We start from the raw sequence: 17,698 nt of genomic DNA, 5'->3' as shown, positions 1-17,698 counted from the left end.
GCTGAACTGTCTGGTATCAGCTGAATGAGGGGGTGTCAGTTTAGTTCAGAGCGAGCAGCAGCTGAGCTCTCCCAGAAAAAAACAAAAACCCAAAAAGACCCAGCCATCTTTTCCAGACTTGCACTTGTTTGTTGGTGTAAAACGAACCCCTCTGTGCAATATGAAGGAATACAGAGGATGCCAAGAGCAGGAGACAGAGAAGAGCCAAGAATGAAAGAATGACAGAGCATTTTAAAATCCATCTACCATGCTCCCAGATGATATTTCTTTTTCCTCCCCCACCCAGGCTCTCAGAACAGATTGTCCCAGTGAAAAAATAAATATCAGTGTTGTCTGGACATAATCTGTGGTCTCTGCCCCCTGTTTTATAATGTATTTTGGCTCTTCCACTTTCAGTTTATTCCTGTTAGAGAGAATTTCTGTTTTTCTTTATTTTCTGATCATAAAAGCCAGGGAAATACAGACATGCTATCATTTATCCCCATAGAATATAATGCACTGTGTGGTCCATGTGATGAAGACAGTCTCAAAATAAGATTAAATTTTTTAATGTTTGACAGGAAGGAAACTTAAAACAGAAAATTTTGAGGTTCAGGTGTCGTATTATGCCATATTTGTTTTCCTTTTGCAAGATGAAGTCAAACTTTATTTTCTTTGTGCAATAAATAAAACTTGAATTAGCTATTAATTTTCCAGACAGTTTTGTACCGATTAGAGAACTTCTTCGGTGATAACATCTTTTACTTAATGGACACAGTCTCGAAGTTCAAGTAAGATAAAACAAGGAGAGCATCATAATCACAAACTGGATAATTATGAGAAAGTTTTCTTAACTTCTGAAAAGGTTGGAGGTGCAGTTGGGAAGAAGAAATGTCTTGGGTTTCTCCTAAGAGGCTTTAGTCCTGGCTAGCAAAAGGATTCTTTGGAGAGGAATAAAGATAATTTGTTTTCTTCAATTTTCTACATACTCCCTTTCCAAGGGAAATCACATTATCAGCCCAGATTTCTTTTCCTTAGCCTTGGGGAAGAGATGGTGACGCAAGGAAAGTTGGGCAGGTGCTTGCTAAGTAAGGGGGAGAGATATTTACTGCTTAGTTCAAAAGTTGTAATTTCACTCTGGAAATGTAGAAGATTAGTAGATGAAAAAAAATAGTTGTGATAGAGATTTTGTAAAATATTAATAGAAACCAGAGTTGCATCTAGCAGATGAATAGCATTCATGACAAGAGCCATTAAATCACTTGCTAAATTATGTTATGTAAGTTTGTCCATATCTAAAATGAAAGGGTGATGTCCTAGCACTTTTTGGGAGTTATTTAGCTGAATGGATTTCTTTAGCTGTATCCTCACTCTTTTAAAGAGCATGACATTTTCTTTATATAATTTTCTATAATATTTTCAAGGGAGTTTTAATAGCTTTATTTCAATAAAAATGGAAAAACCTCTATCTGCACTTTGTGACAAGTTGTGCCCAAAATAACATTCCCAAATTTGTCCTCTGCCTTCATTCAGGACATGTCACATCCCTTACCTGTTGTCTTTGCTTCCTTGGCTTTTCTTTCCATATTGGATGAAAACTTTTTGCTTTTAAAGGTGACAGTGGTCACTTACACGTTTGTTTTGTTTTTAAGTCCATCTTTTCTCTTTTCTTGTTGGCCCCTCTTCAACCCTTCATCCACCTCTGCACTCACCTCTTCCCTTTTGTGTTCTGTTCTCCCCTGTGCCACAGCAGTAAAGATGGGCTCTTCATTCCCTGACTCGTCTCACTTTAGCTGAGAATGACCTTTGTGAAATTCAAAGATATTTATTCATTGCCAAGGGCTTTGCTTTCTTTCCTGAGCTGTTCAGTGTTTACTTCTTCCTGAGTCAGACTGGAAACACCTTGGGGCAGCTGCTGTCTCTTCCTCGATTTCTGCAGAGCCTTTGACAATGACACCTAAATAATAAAGTGGCAGGGAAATGAGATATCATAAATTTCATTTTGTTTTAATTAAGATGAGATTACTGGGAACTTCATTTCAGAAGTCAGTCTCCCTAGGGGATTCAGTATCATATGCTGTATTTCTTCCTTCTAGCAGATATAATCCTCTTTCTGTGTCCTTATTTTGACATGGAACCAAATTCTGCTTGCAATCACACACACAGGCATCCTCTTTCTCTGCTTGGATTTGCACAAAGTAGTGACTAAAAATAGAATTAATCATCCAGCATGGAAAAGAAATTAATCCTGCCTGAAAGCTGGTGGCCACAAGGGGTCTCCTAGAGGATGCCATGGATGTTCCTCAGCCGGGGTCCATCCAGGTTCACACCTCAGCTCAGATCAGAAATTTCTGAAGTGAATTCCCATATGTCAGATTCCCTGTGGTGCACCAATTCCCAACCCAGGGCTGTGCCCAGCATCTCTTTTGGAGGAGCTGACTCAAAGCCAGGCTCTGGGTCTGGCTGGTGGGCACTGACTCACAGTGGGTGTGTGGGGCACCAGGGTGACCCTGGAGCTCCTCCAGAAGGAGCCCTGTGACACACACACGCCCTGCAGGGGAATGCTGGCCTGGCAGGCTCCTCCTGAGGGGCCACATGATCTGCTGAGGCCCCAGACAGACCAGGGGATGGGAGGAGCATGGCAGCAAACTTTTTTGGATCTTGGTTGTAAGGAGAGAGCTTCTTGGAAAGTCACACCCAATTTAGTGCAGGAGGGTTCTTCCTCACTCACCCTCACCCTCTGTCTGCCCCCTCAGCCCTGGTCCTCTGGCTGCCCCTGGGCACCACAGCTGCCCACAGATCCCTCCAACACAGTTATTGATCAGGGGGATTAAAATAATTCAAAGAATGGGAGTCTAAGAGCATGCTACATTCTGTGAAAATATAAACATTTTTTTTAAAAGGAAACAAGTCAATTATTTTACTAATCTAATAGTTGCTGATAAGATCATGTTTTTTATTACTGAAAAGATAGAATATTTGTAGAAAAAGGTTGACCATTTGACTAATAACACATTATTGACAAATATTTGAACAATGTGAAATTATACAAACCAAAATGTCCAAGGGGTTAAGTGTTTTTAAATGATCTCCAGGGGAAACAGGATTAGACTCATATATTTTTATCATGGATTACTGTGAGACAAAATCACATTGAATGGTATTTCGAACCAAGCAGCCTCAATTTGAAAGAGCTGACTTGTTGATTTTCACAGTACATTTTCAATTAAATGTTACCCCAAAGCTTAATTATCATTTAGGAGGATAACCATTGTACTGTGTTATAGCTAACTGCTGGATAAAGACTTCTCAATAAATTTAGTGGAACTTTGTAGCATCGCATTGCTGTTGCAGGAGATGCACTTGTGGTAATGCTGTATCGCTGCCAGGGGAAGGAAAACGACATTGGGAATTTTAAGTAATTGTGCCTTATCAAAGACTAAGCTTTGTGGAAAGCAGGAATAATGGTTAATGGAGTGTGGCTTTCCAGAACATCTTGCCAACTGTGCAGCACAGAGGAACAAGATTCTTCATCTTCCCAGAAAAACCTGGAGCAAAGGAGTTGTTTGGGTTCAGAGTGCTCGCTACAGAGACCACAGAGACTTCCCTTCTAGGTTACTTACCACATGTGCAACAAGTCAGAGCATTTTTAATTATATGCTTTGAAGGACAGATAAGCTGCATTTCAAGAAAGTCATAAACTTTCTTGGTTCTTCTTGCAAGCTGTATTATGGGATATTATTTAGAGCATGAGGCCGATGCTATTTGAGAGATTTTCTGGTCCTTTCTATAATTTTGTATTTTAAAAATATCCAAATCTATCTGTTGGGTTTTTTTTTTTTTTAGTTGTATGCAGTCTTTTATTCTGAAGAGCAAATATAATTTTTAAATATTATGAGAATGTGTAGAAGAAATAATATTATGTGAGCAGAAGCATATGTTCTTGTAATTTTGGATATGTTCATACAAGATAACAGTTAACATGCCAGAATTATACTTAATTTCTTTCTTGAAGAATTTTTAAAGGATTATTATCTTCAGCAGAAAGAAAATAGCATAATTTCAGTGATAATAAAATAAGAAGATACAGTTGTAAAAGTTTCCTCAAAGAAACCATTAGTGAAGTATGTTAGTCCTAAGGGTGTTTTTTTCCCCTAGAGTAGTTTTCTATGAAGTAATATAATGGTTTCAGGGTTCCTTAAAAAAAGAAAAAAAAAAAGGCTTAAAAAACTTCAGTGTGTAGAAATGACCTAAATGTTGATCCAGAACATCACATTTTGCTTAGCTTGCCTTTGCTAAAATCTTTGGCAAGAACTCTGGGGACCTAGAGGTATTGCAAGCAACCCAGAATGAGAGAGAAAATGAGTTTTAGTCAGGTTAATCAAAACTTGTGTGCCTGTTTCTTTAAACCAGTTAATTCTTCTGGATGCCAGTAAAGTCTGAGAAAACTCTGGGTCTCTTGGCCTTCAGAAGTGTCCCAGGAAAAACAGAAATGCCAGCATCTGATATTTTTAATATAAACTTGGAAAGAAGAAAGGCAGATAATGCACACTGGATGAGGTATACAGCATTGTTCAGCTGGACACATGATAACCTGTATTTTTTATAAAGTGTGGAAATTGCTATCCCATGTGAGAAATGAGCTGCACTGGGTGCAGGAGCGTGGCCATGAGCATGGGATGCCAGCAGGGGAGCCTCCCTGTCCCACCACCCCAGGGCTTGCCATGTTCTAAAATTGGTGCCTGCCTACGTGGCAGAGCATCTGCGTGCCTGCACGCTGCTTTGTACAGGAAATTATCCCCAGGTAAGGGTTTTAATTCTTTGTAGCACAGGGAATTGAGGGAATTTAAAGGGTGATTGGAATTTGACATTTCTGCTTTTTTTATTCTGAAAGATACTTTGATTAAAGTGTTGAAAAGCCCATCTAATGGAGGTGTTGCTGCTATTTCAGATATACAGAGTATGAAATTTGAAGGCAAGCCAAATCACAATAAAACAGAATAATGATGTCCTTGGTTTATTTTTCACTTGGTACATTCAGGTTTTGATTGGATTGTGAGTGAGGCAACAGTTTTCTCTCCCAGAAATCACTGCTAGTCCTTGGAGGTTTGCAGCCTGTTGTCAAAGCAGGAGCGTTTCCCTGTGAAGGTCATGGACTGCAGTGGCTGGAGAAAACCGAGGGGTGGGAGGGGAACAAAGGAAAGAAAGAAAGAAAGGATTTCTTTATTGGTCCTAACCAGGTACAGGCTTGTCATAAGAAACATTTGTGCAGTGAAATCTATTACTGCTTTAACACAGCTCACACTCTGCTGATGGTGTGTGTATCAAAGAAGTTGTTTAGAAATCTGAGGTCTCTGCTCATCTGCCCTCCTCTCTGCTAAGCCTCTCTGTGCTCATCACACACAAATGGTTCAGTACCCTTCACCTTGTTGTCTCAGTGTTGGTTTCCCCCCCCCACCCCAGTATTTTAATGGTTTTTTTTTTTTGGAAAAGACTGTTCATGAAGTATTTCACTGTGAACAAACCTCACAGCTACCTAGCTGTTGCTGAGCTTGGGGAAAATTAATGCAAGCACTGTATTTTCTAAAACATTATTAAGATTAAGTAGTTAGCATTGTTGGAGGTGTTAAAGAGCACCTCTGAAGTTACTGGGTGGTGGATTGTCTGTGATGTGTTCTGATGCAAATGTCTGATACTGTTGATAGCAATACCTGGGAGTGTTTGTGTCCATTTCTTTGGCACAGGGAAAATGCTGTTTGACATAAAGCAATCCTGTCACATTCCTGGGCTTAGAAAGTAGGAGTCCCCAGCCCTCCCTGGCTAACTTGTTCCAAAGCTGACCAACTAGTAAAAAAGGAAAACATAAGCAAGTCTGTTTGGGCAAGAGGGACAGAGACTCTCTTTGCTGCAGAGATCCAGGTGGAACTAGCAAAGACAATTCTGCTTTAATTAGTGAGGGTACCTGCTCATCAAAATGAAGGGGAAGAGGAAACTGAGAAGTTACAAACCTGTGGTGGTTTTGTGGACATGATGCGTACAGGCTTACTATCTCAAAAAAAAACTCAGTTTAGTGTTTTTTTATGCTGCTTTTATGAAGATTTTAAGAAACACCAAATTATTTTGCACTGGATTTCAGGAATACAACAGTATTTCTTTTATTCATTTGACTTCATTTACTGTTGACCTTTTCTTATCATGTGATTTAATACACATTTTATTCCCTGTCCCACCCTTCCAAGCCCTGCCAACAACTCTGGAAATAGAGATCAGTGTATTTTTACACCAAATTCTAAGATCACATTTATAAATGCTTGCTTGGCTGATGGTTACTCATGCTCCAAAAATGCAGAAGATCCAGATTAAAATGTTTGCTTATACTCTGTTTACAGAGGAGAAAGTTTTGGTAGCATTGGATGTTAAATGGAAACCAAAGGTGAAGCCAAGTAACTTTTCACAAAAACGAATTCTTGTTTTCTCGCCAAAACATGAGAACAGTTCCTTTTATAGTAGTCTGTAAAGGACAAGCATGTTGTAGGCTTCATTCTGACCTTTCTGTTCTTCCTAATAATTAAATAAATCAGTTTTAAAAGCTCTAGCAAGAATTATGGAGGGAAATTAAAACAGTGAAATAAAGGGTGGATTCTAGGAGCAGATATCTGACAGGAGAATGTGTAACACTTACTGTAAACAAAAAACTTACTGTAAACAAATTTATATTTATAAATAAAAGAAGTCATCCTAAATCTGATTTTTTTTTCTCTGTTTGAAGTTCCATGATACCTGTATCCTTGCCTACAGGACGTCTCAGTGATAATAGTATAGACTTGAAAGAGGATGCTTGCATCAAGATGCTTTCTAGAGGGCATATAAGCAGAACTTGTACTTAGTTATACCAAATTCCTCTATTAGGAGTAAAAACTGTCCTCAGTGAAGTGGTGTTTCTGTCCCAATTACCTGACTGATGTAAAGCTTCAGAGAATATAAGTTGGGGCACATTTTTGCCTTGGGAAAGGAAATCTATTGGATTATGTTGTCCATCTTTATTTCCTGTTCAAAACAAGGCATGTCTTTACAGAATCAATTCAGAATTACTGCTGGGTTTAGCACAGTTGCTAACTTAATAATGTTTTTCAACTGTTACAGCTAAAAACCATAATTGGAAACATTTTATGTTTCTTTTGAAAGAAACTGAATGACAGTAACATTCACCCTTTCATCTTGTAAGGACAAACCTATTTTTCTTGGGAAATAGTAGCTGAATTGTGAAGCTCAAACTCTTTCTACGAATACTGTTGTCAGCTCTCTTTTTTTCTCTTTAGTCCTTTTGCTGTTTTTCCATTTCTCTGAGTCATCCACATCCATTGCTCTACTGCTTTAGCTACTTTAAATAAGCCCTTTCCTCCCCCAATAAGGCTTGCTAATTATTGCATGTTATCTTAAGCTGATTTAACAGTCGTTTTGCCAACTCTTCGCAGCTGCTGCTACTGCTGAATTGATTCATTTTGCACTTGACATGTTGCAGGCAAATGTGAAGCAAAGTTTACTTGACCAATAATCCTCCCCCTAACTGAAGGAAGGATGTGATTTGAACAAGGACTTGTTCAAAATGTGGACAGAGTTTTTTTCCCTAAATCTGCCTACTGTAGCCACCAAGGTTATTTGTATCTTATCTGTTAAATTCTTATCTGGAAAGTGAAAAATGTCTTAGCCCTAAATAGTAACTAAGGAATTCATTTTTTTCCTTGTGCAATAAGTCAATCTATGGAGGCTTTTTTTGATGGATTATGAGTTCCTAAGAGGTGTTGTGTCTGTCTTGGAGTGCTTCCAGAAACTGTTGCTCAGCCTATAAACTGATGATATTTCACAGACTCGCAGAGCAGCCGAGGCTGGAAGATGCCTCTGGAGATCATCTACTCTAATTACCTGCTCAGAGCAGGGTCAGTGAGAGCAGGTTGTTCAGGGTAATGTCAGCTTGGGTTTTAAATATCTCCAAGGATGGAGACTCCACAGCCTGTCCCAGCAGCTGACTATGCTCACAAAAATCTGTTTTTCTTCTTAAGTATCTACGGAATTTCCTCTAAATTTCAATTTATGCCTGTTGTCTCTCTTTCTGCCAGTGGGCACTGAAGAGAAGAGTCTGACTCTGCTCTGCTCCCTCCCATCAAATATTTAGTTACTTGTAAAATTTAGTTGCTGATGAACCTTCACAGCTCCCAGCTGAGCAGTCCCAGTTTGCTCAGACTTTGCTCATCTGCAGGGTGGTCCCATCACTTTGTCATTTCTTTGTGGCCCTTCAATGGACTCACTCCAGTGTGTCCATACTGGGGAGCCCAGCACTGGACTCAGGGTTTTGTCTGAGCAAGGTTCAGCAGAGAGGAAGGATCATCTCCCTTATCCTGCTGGAAACAGTCTGCCTGATGCAGCCCAGGATAACATTTGCCTTCCCTGCTGCCAGGGCACATTGCTGGCTCATGCCCAGCTTCGTGTCCAGCAGAACCATTTTTGGAAAGTTGTTTTCCAGCTGTTTGGTCCCCAGCTTCTTCTGCTGGTTCATGCAGTGGTTCCTCCCTCTGTGCAGGACTTTGTGCTTCCCCTTCTTGAGCTGCACAAGGCTCCTGTCAGATTCCTGGACAGACATTTTACAACCAGCTCCCAACTTGAGCCCAGCAGCTCAGCTAATTTTCAATACTCCCCACTGGCCACTTACTCTATTACTAAACCCCAAAAGCAGGGTTTTTTAAATGAAAATGTTATAGGAGACAGTGTTAAAAGCCTTGCTGAAGTCAGGATAAATAGCATAAGTGCTGTCCCCCCTCACTGAGCCAGTCACCTCTTCGTGAAATGCTGCCAGGTTGGTCAGGAATCACTTTGCTTTGTCAAACCAGGCTGTATACACTCCTAGCCAGCTTCTTTTCTTTCATACATTAGGACATGATTTCAAGGATGATTTGCAGGTTTTTCAGAGGATTTGCTTCATTGCTTTCCCAGATTACCCAAATATTCTTTGCTTTATTTGGAAATAAATGCCATTTGCTTTCTTCCCCTTCCTCCAGAGCCTCCCACAATCACAAAGACCTCTCTCAAATAATCAATAGTCACCTTGCAGTGACTCTGACCAGCTCTTTCAGTGCTTTTGTCTGCCAGCAGCCTGTCTGACTAGTGTGGAAGATGGCTTTAAAGGGAGATTTGGGATCTCTCATGTTTTGTTGATGCCAGGTTTTTGCAGGGTGTGCACATACGAATCAAAGATGTCCATATTCACCTGTGTGCCCATATTATAAACTAGCTGCAAATCAATTTAGAGCTGGTCTTTCAGGATGTATTCATCTGAATTCTAGCTCATCAGAGCATCCCTTTACTGGAAAAACCCATCTAGCTGAATTATTATGTACTATAGAATGTCCATTGTTTTTTAAATTTATTCAAGTTAAAAACTACTTAAATATATGCAGCAAACACCTGCAGTAGCATCAGCATATTTTTGGAAGTTATTTAAAAATTAGAAGTTAGCAAAGTTGCTAAGGTACTACTTTAATTTGATTAGTATTCTGTGAAAATATGGTTATTATTTTAAAGACTTGTCGCAAATTTACTCTGAGTGCAAAAATTTTTTGAAAAGCCTGAGAGACCTTTAGTTTATATAGATTTAAACATGTTGAGATTTTAGTTTTGATGTCTTTAATTCAAAATCAGAGGAATAAAAGTAAGACCTTGAAAATATTTGTTGCCTTCCAAATGAATGCTGTTATTGAGTGTACAATGTGTCTCTCATAAAAGTGCTGTGGTTGACTTTGCCACTTAAATCCTTTAGATGAACATAAATTCTGTTTGTCCCATCTTTCTCTGTATCTGTCTTATATTTAGGTAATTTTTGTTATCATCTTCTGTTATTATAGCAACTTCAATATGCTTCCTGATTATTTTCTAGTAACAAGAAACCATAAGTGTTTTCAATAACTAATAAGAGATGGTAATTATTTTTCCATTTGTTTATGTCACCTGAGTTTAGGTCCTATTTTTAATGTTATTTTTATTTGTTAAAATGCAGTAAATAAAGAGTTAGCTGCTTTTTGAACTGTTCACTAGCATATTCTGTGAAGCATATTCTGTGATTACATGAATGTGTAGCTCAGTTGAGTACTAAAATTCAGAATAAGACATTTGAAGTGAGGTATTGGAAATATTTACTTATAATCAGAGGTCATTCAGTTCCATTCTAATCGGAAAGGCTCCCAGCAAGGAACCTATTAGAAACCTGAGGACTCTTTTAGGAAATTTGTACTCTTATATAAGAGCTTTACATTAAGACATAATATTTTTGAGCCAGAAAGAAAATGTATCGTGCATGTCACAGTTTCCAGGATTCCCTAAGTCAATATCATTTCTTTGAAAGTTATATTCTGTTTCAGTTTTACATCATAAAAATTTGCATCATCTCTATTTTGTTTTATTGTAATGCTTTGTATTGTAACTTGCATCCACTGTGTTTTGGTCTACAGCTAAACCTACAGCTGTGACCAGCCATGGGAAGTTACTTTTAGAAATCCAGTATTTCTTTCTCACACAGAAACAGCCCACCTCTCTTCAATTGACTGAGTCCTTTGCCAAATACCAGGCATCACATTTTATCTATGATGATTTAATTTTCTGTTTTCTACACAGTAAAAAATCCCTTGATTTTTTTTTTCCCAATGATTTTTTTTGTTTTAGTTTTGTTTTATTGTTGTGGGGTTGGTTTTTTGGGTTTTATGGTGGTTTTTTGGTTTTTTGTCTGGTTATTTTGGTGAGAATGTGTTCCTGGGGAGTTCTTGTACCTGAGTCTGGAATACTCTAGGAGTTTTTAATGTACTTTCTGTACCATATAGCCTGCAGTGTGCTGTGAAATATAAATGAATGTGTCAGCAGTCTGCTTTGTAGATATGTAATACAATCAGTGGGTCTACAAGCATTAATTGGATATTAATTGCCAATGTGCTGTGCAAAATTCTGAGGCCCAGATGGGATTATGAATTTGTAATCACTGTAAACAAAAACCTGGTTAGTTTTTAGTCAATGGATTTGAATACTGAAATTAGGTTGGCAGAAGAGAGCAAGTATGTATTTTCTGTTTGAAAAGAGAAGTTGTCATGGTGTAGCCAGGGCTGCAATCATAGCTGAAAATGATCAAAGATGTTGCAAGAAAGAATTCTGGAGGTGAGTTTATGAAGCTTCAAGCACCTCATGTGATGGTAGTGACAGTTATTAGCTATTACAGCTGTTGTTGAAAGATCTAGTTATTCTGAAGCATATCACACATGATCTAAGTGGAATGAATGTATAAATCGTTCTAATTACTATTGATATGGTATAACAGCTGAAAGTAGTATTTGTGGGAAATCGTATGCACACTTCAATTAAGCTATAATATAAATGCAATTTAAAATGTAACTGCAGATTAAGTGTAACACTCAAGCCTGACTTCACACAGAGAAACTCTCTTATGGGGCCCTGACTGTGAGCAGTATAATCATTTTTAACAGACAAAAATGTCAGTGCTGCAACCCAGTCAGAATTGCACCAGAAAATCAGTGAATCTCTTTGTTTCTGTGATTAATACAGTCACTACCCCAGATTTCCTTATGCACAGAACCTTCCTGCCTCAAGATTTCTTTGTGGAGGGCAGGAGGACAGAGCTGGCTCTCAAAGCCATTCAAACACCAGCAGGGCATCTTGCACCTCCAGTTTGTGGGGTTATTTATTTATTTATGCATTCATGTCTTCTCATATTTCAAACAAAAGAAGTGCATTTATATATTTAAGAACATTTACAAGGTTTTGTTTTGATTATAGAATTATCATGGTAATTTTAGCCTGCCTGAAGTGTAGGGGAGGTTGGGGACAATAGGAAATGAAGAAAAAGCAGAATGAGGAAGGCTGTTTGAAGATGCACCAAGATGTGGGGCAAATGGAGAGAAGAAGTCATCCAGAACAAAGCCAGGGAGGTTTGGAGGAAAGACCTGAGCTGCATGTCAGCCACAGAGCTCTGCCATGATAATGCATGCCAGTGAAGAGCTGGCATGAGAATGTAAGGTGAAGAAAACCCTAAAGAAATACAAGTAGAAGCAGCAGATCTGGGAGTTCATTTTACCTCTCTTTACTTCTCATTTGCACCCTTGTGTCACCATGTCTCCTCAGGCTTGTTGGCAGGGAGATTTGCAAGACCATGCTGCTGGAGTTACAGCTTTCACAAAAGGGAGCATGGTAACAAGGATGAGAAAGCACAGGTCTCTCACTCAGAGCCCTTTCTCCCTTTCCCTCCCTGACAGGTCTGCTGTATGTCACTTCACCATGTCCCTTATAATCTAAATCATCCTGTTCTGTGTGTACAATAAACCACGTGCTTGCTTGATGCAGCATGGTATAAATTACAGATTATGCATGAATTGTGATGGGTTCAATTAATCACAGACTAAGTTAATTTAGACCCACTGGAATATTTGTATTAAACATCTTCAACTTGAGCCTCATTTATGGACAGGAAGGACTTGTTATGGTCTCATTTGTTCTCACTGAAGCTCAGTCTCCAGCACTGGTGCTGCCTTTGGGTCTCTGTGGAGTTGGACGTGTCCACCTTGAGCACCAGAGGCTGAAAACCACAGGGGGAAAGCTGCTGCTCAGGTTGGGGCTGAGGCCAAAGCCTGACAGGCCCACACACTTCTGACACAGAGATCTATTCACTAGAGGCTTGAGGGAGGCAGAAGGAATGTCTGAGTTGTGTGGGGCCAGGGCTGCTGGAGGTGCTTCAGGACTGCTCCCATTATCCATTGTTGGAGTGGTATTGCCCATAAACTGCTTTGCCAACTGCAGGGCACTGGCCCTCTTTTGCCAATTGTTTTGTCATGATTGTCCTTTTGCCCTCCCTCTCCCACTTCCCTGTAAAAAATTAGATTGAATTTTTACATATTTTGAATAAAAATGTTATGGAGCCTTTAATGGCTTGGCAGAAAAAATGGGCAAATGGACTGGGCTTGGTTTTCTTTGCCCACAGGTAATAGGATTGCTGGTAAATGTCCTGCTAAGCCTTTCTTCTATCTCTTTCTTTATTGTCAGGAACTGCAGCTTTTGAAGTAGTAACATGGTTTACTGTGACTACTGATATTGAATCCCTCTCTTCCTTTTTCAGACAGCCTCCTCATTACTGCTAAGAAATGTCCCAGCAGTTACAATGCCAGTTTTGATCCCAAATCACCAGCATGATGCACTAATCCCTTCACTCTGTCTGAAAGGATCTTATTTTCTTTCTGCTTTCAAAAACTAACACCACAAGAGAACAAAACAGAAAAAGATCCTCTCTGATGGAGTCTTAGTCGTCAGGAAAGGAGCACGAGTTACTGTTGATTTTATTTCCATAGTATTGATAATATTGCCTCTTGATCTGCTAAAATGACTGTTGCCACCTATATTACTTCACCCTTTATCTCATAAGAACATAAATCTCATTGTATGGCTCATTCTTTGAGCCAAGAAAAATAAGTGTTTCTCATAATGGGGTGGGAAGATCTGATGGCTCCTCAGTATTGGCTTTGCAGACTTTCCAGTGTCTTCAGCTGTGAGCCAATTTTGTTTTACAGTAAATCTCTTCTCCCAGAATAATTCCTTAACTGACCGTATAGATTTAATCCCCTTTTGATCCTTGACAAAAACTCTTATCTCTTTTCCTTAGGGATCTTCAATTTCTTTTACTGTGTTTTCAGCGCTCCTTTTTACTATTTACTTGGATACTGAAGAAATAGGTGATAGAGAAAATAGAAATTTCTCCTGTATACCTAATGCACATTCTCAAGTGTGAGAATATAGTAGGGAAAAAGTGCTTTATTTCCCAATGTTTTGAAAACATTATATGGTGTATTTTCCTAGAGAAAGTGGGAAATTCAGTATGGCTTTCATATTTAATGTATAATACCTTTAGTGTTAAAATTCTATGAAATTTTATTTATAAGCTTACAAGCCTTTTCACTTGGCCATTTACTGTTAAACTTCATTGAGTGCAGCTTCTCTGGTTTATTCATATGCTTAAGCTGAGTACAACAGTCCTGTGTTCAAAGACTTTTGATAACAGCTTTGACTTAAATCATACTGTGGAGAGTGTCTGTGATGATTCTCTCTCCTTGTCTTGAAGCTTGTGGAGGAAGTGATCTCACTGCCTGTTCAAAATTTCTGTTATTTGCCTCCCATTAGGTCCTTAAAAATGCACTGTAGCTCCTTTATACTCTTGAGAGCCCACAAGTCTGCTGGGAACAAGATGTTGTGGGAATCTGCAAATTTACCCTTGGCTGATAATTTTTCATTTCAATATTGCTGCTAGAGCATGAGGCTTACTGGCCTTTCCAGCCCACTGCAGGGTTTGCCATGCCTTGAAGAACTATTCACACTCAGATCTTTAGAGATGACTTCTGGAGGCATCTCAGCCAACAAAGAAAAATTCCTTTTTTGCTTTCTCCTTGTCCTGTGCAATTTGACTCTGCAATATCCATGGTATATAATTTCTTTTTGCCATTTTCCCTCTCACTAATCCATTGCTATTATGTATTTTGATAGTATAGAGCATTCTGGATCTAAGATAAAAGCCCTTCTCCCTTCTTTCTAGCTGCCCTACAAATGACTCAAAAGGTATTTGCACACTTAACGATCTTCCTGATTTAGAACATCAAACTTGCAGAAGATTTGCACTGAGGTTGTCTGTAGCTCAATCAGGAACTGATTCAAATATGCGTTTGATAATCATGGATTCACCCTTTTCCTGTTAACACAGACAGGATTCATTCAAAATTTGAAGAGTGGTTTCAAGAACTATGTCACAAATGTATTATTCTCAATATTGTATAAGCATGCTGCTTAACTCAGATTTTTTATAAGCATTTTACTTAACTCAGCTTAACTTTGCCTCTCATGGTTTCCCTGACCAATATTTGAATCTATTTCAGGCATTTTTAGAGAACTTAGGTAATTTCACACAGGTTTAGGAATTTAATATACTGTGGACATGTATATATTTTGTGTAAGAGAGAAACTATTTGAATATAGGATGCTCTCCTTTTACAAAAAACTAGTCCATAGTTAATTACAAATTGAGAAAAATCTAAAATTTAATCATTAGAAAACTGAAGGGAACTGTACTAAGTGCAAAATTATATTCTGCCTAGTGGAGAAGTTAAAACTACTGTACTAAATAGCCATGAAAAGGGTATGAAGTGATCTAATTCTTGTCTAATAGATAGTTATGAAGAAAATTATGTCAGAGTCTTCTCAGGAGTGCACAGAGAAAGGATGAAACAGGTTTTGGAAATTGAAATGTTGACAAGATACTAAGAATAATGGTTTTTACTATGGCTGTCATCAGTGAAGCAGAGGGGTTGTAGAATCTCCTCCCTTGGAAGGGTTCCCAACTCAATTGGACACAGCTCTGATCTTCTTGATCCAGCTCTGGAGGAGGCCCTGCTTTGAGAACAGTGTTGGGCTAAATGGCCTTCCTTGCTGCCCAAGATATTCTGTAATATACCTTTGCTTTACAAAGAGGGTCCTAAGCATATTTAATTTAGAACAGAGTTATAGAACCACACATTTCCTAGAAAAAAAAAAATCTTACTGAAAACTTTAATTTGGAAACTTTTATTTTTTTTTTAATTTAATTTTATTTTATTTTAATTTTTTTTTTTTTTGAGCAACCTGTGGTGTTTGCTCCTCAATATCTCCCTTGAGACTACTCTATTAATTCCATTTCGTGTTTATTTTAGTGAGCCACCATTCTAGCTAGTTATTTTCTCAGTGTAAGTGCTCCAAATTGACGTCCCCTGTAATCATTAGAACTGCTTTTCAATGATACATAAAGATAATAATAATAATTTCTGAATACAACAATGCAATCAAGAATGAGCCTTGACAAGTTCAAATCTATTATTTCATGGCACAAAGGACAGAAGGCTCTTTATTCATCTTGTTGCACATAAATTGTGCTCAAAGCTCTGCATGGCTGTTTGTCTCAACCTGTGGGCACTGCTCAGAACTTTTCAAAATAGTTTCCACTGCACAGAAGTAAAACAGCTTTGACCTGGATTAACTGGAGCACAGACTCCTAATGAGCCAGATGGATCAACATTCCTGTTCAGCAGAAATGATAGTTACAGTGTTTTCCACAATAACCCAGCAGTTGCCTTGCTTTTCTCCTCAATGAAAGAAACAATGTTAACCTTGGTCCATAATGGTTAAACAGTGACTGCTGCAAGGCATTTCCTTTGTAAAAACCTTATTTTACATCATTTTGAACGTCCCAGGGAGGATCCAAAGCTGGAATGCTGAATGAGGTTTCTCCCTGTGACTGACTGGGGGCAATATCAGCCAGCTAGCTCTAAACCGGACAAACCATCTAAAGAAGAACATTGCCACTTGACCCTTTGATGTAGGGGATGTAGAAAGTTTAATTTGCTTCACATCCCTTGTGCAGAAAGCAGGCAAAGGTCAGAGAAACTGCTCTTAGGAGTGCATCAGGCAATCAGCTGTAGAGTTCAACACTGAAGATCCTAACAGTTCAGTGCCCAAGTGTAGGGAACCTTTCTTTGTGGAACCTTTCTTTGCGGACATACCTGATCTGCAGCTCCTCTGGCTGGGCAGAAGGGAAGTGCAGCAGTCCCTGCCCAGCAGCACAGGAAACAGGATCTCAGTGATGTGCCCTAGACAAAATGTCCAGGCTTTGAGTACAGCCTAAATTGATGGCATTCCCAGTTCAGCTCCTTTGTCACCGTCCCTCCCACCATCTCATTCAGCTTCAGAGCTTTCCCATGGACTGACAGAGCTTTGCAAAGCACGGGAGGATTGGGATGGCTGCTGCTCGCCAGCTGCCCTCAGCCAGCTCTGCTGTGAGCCTGCACTTGTGCCAGCTCCTGCCTTGCAAAAGGAGCAGGGAAGTGCTTATGAAATAGGCTTGTGTTCATTTTGAAGAGGTACAGAAATGTTAAAGAGCAAGGAAATATGCTGGAAATGTTGCGTGTGTTGGGAGGGAGAGTTATACACCAATGGGATTGGATTCTCGTGCTTAAACACTAAAAGGGAACAAGGCCCATCTCTGTTCTCCAACACAGAATTTCCTGTAAATTCACTGACAAACTGTGAACGATACATAAAGACCATGTAACTTAATAGCTGGTCTCCCATATTCTCTTTTGACCTTTCAGCTATAAAAGACAATTCCTTAGAGTTTCCAAAAGTACAGTTCATTGCTCTTTGGTTTAGTGTTACAGAGCAAGTATAGTAAGTAACAGACCTTATTACAGTGACTTTTTTTGTCTCTTTGCAAAGCCATTATACACGTCTTTGACCTTTAAAAGAAAAAGTGCAAATATGGTTCAGCAAATGTTTCCAGCATTAATTTCTGTTTTTCAGAATTACAAATATGTGGGTCTTAATCCATATGGACTGTATAAAGCTTGTTTTATTCCTTTTTGCTTTACTTGTGTTTTGATAGTTTTTCTCAGTTCCCCTTCATCCAATATCCTTTTCTCTTAGTTCTTTTCTCAGTTTTTCCTCTATTTGTGATGAGAGAGCAGAAAATACCTTATTTTTTGTTGGTTTTTTTTTTTTTGTTTGTTCATTTTGTTTTTTAACTGTAGAATGTAGGATTATTTGTCAAGAAAACCCAACCCTGTAAATCACAACAAGATAACCATGTAAAATTGATAAGATATTT

General features: G+C 38.8%; 1 protein-coding gene across 1 annotated transcript in view; it reads left to right on the top strand.

The window, feature by feature from the left end:
• Nucleotides 1–17,698, top strand: part of DMD (dystrophin) — a 979,219-nt gene that overhangs the window by 698 nt on the left and 960,823 nt on the right. The window lies entirely within an intron of this gene.

This window comes from Ammospiza caudacuta, chromosome 2 (assembly GCF_027887145.1).
Source record: "Ammospiza caudacuta isolate bAmmCau1 chromosome 2, bAmmCau1.pri, whole genome shotgun sequence".
Classification (NCBI taxonomy): domain Eukaryota; kingdom Metazoa; phylum Chordata; class Aves; order Passeriformes; family Passerellidae; genus Ammospiza; species Ammospiza caudacuta.
The sequence above is the reverse complement of the archived record's forward strand: the minus strand, read 5'-3'. Positions and strand labels throughout refer to the sequence as shown.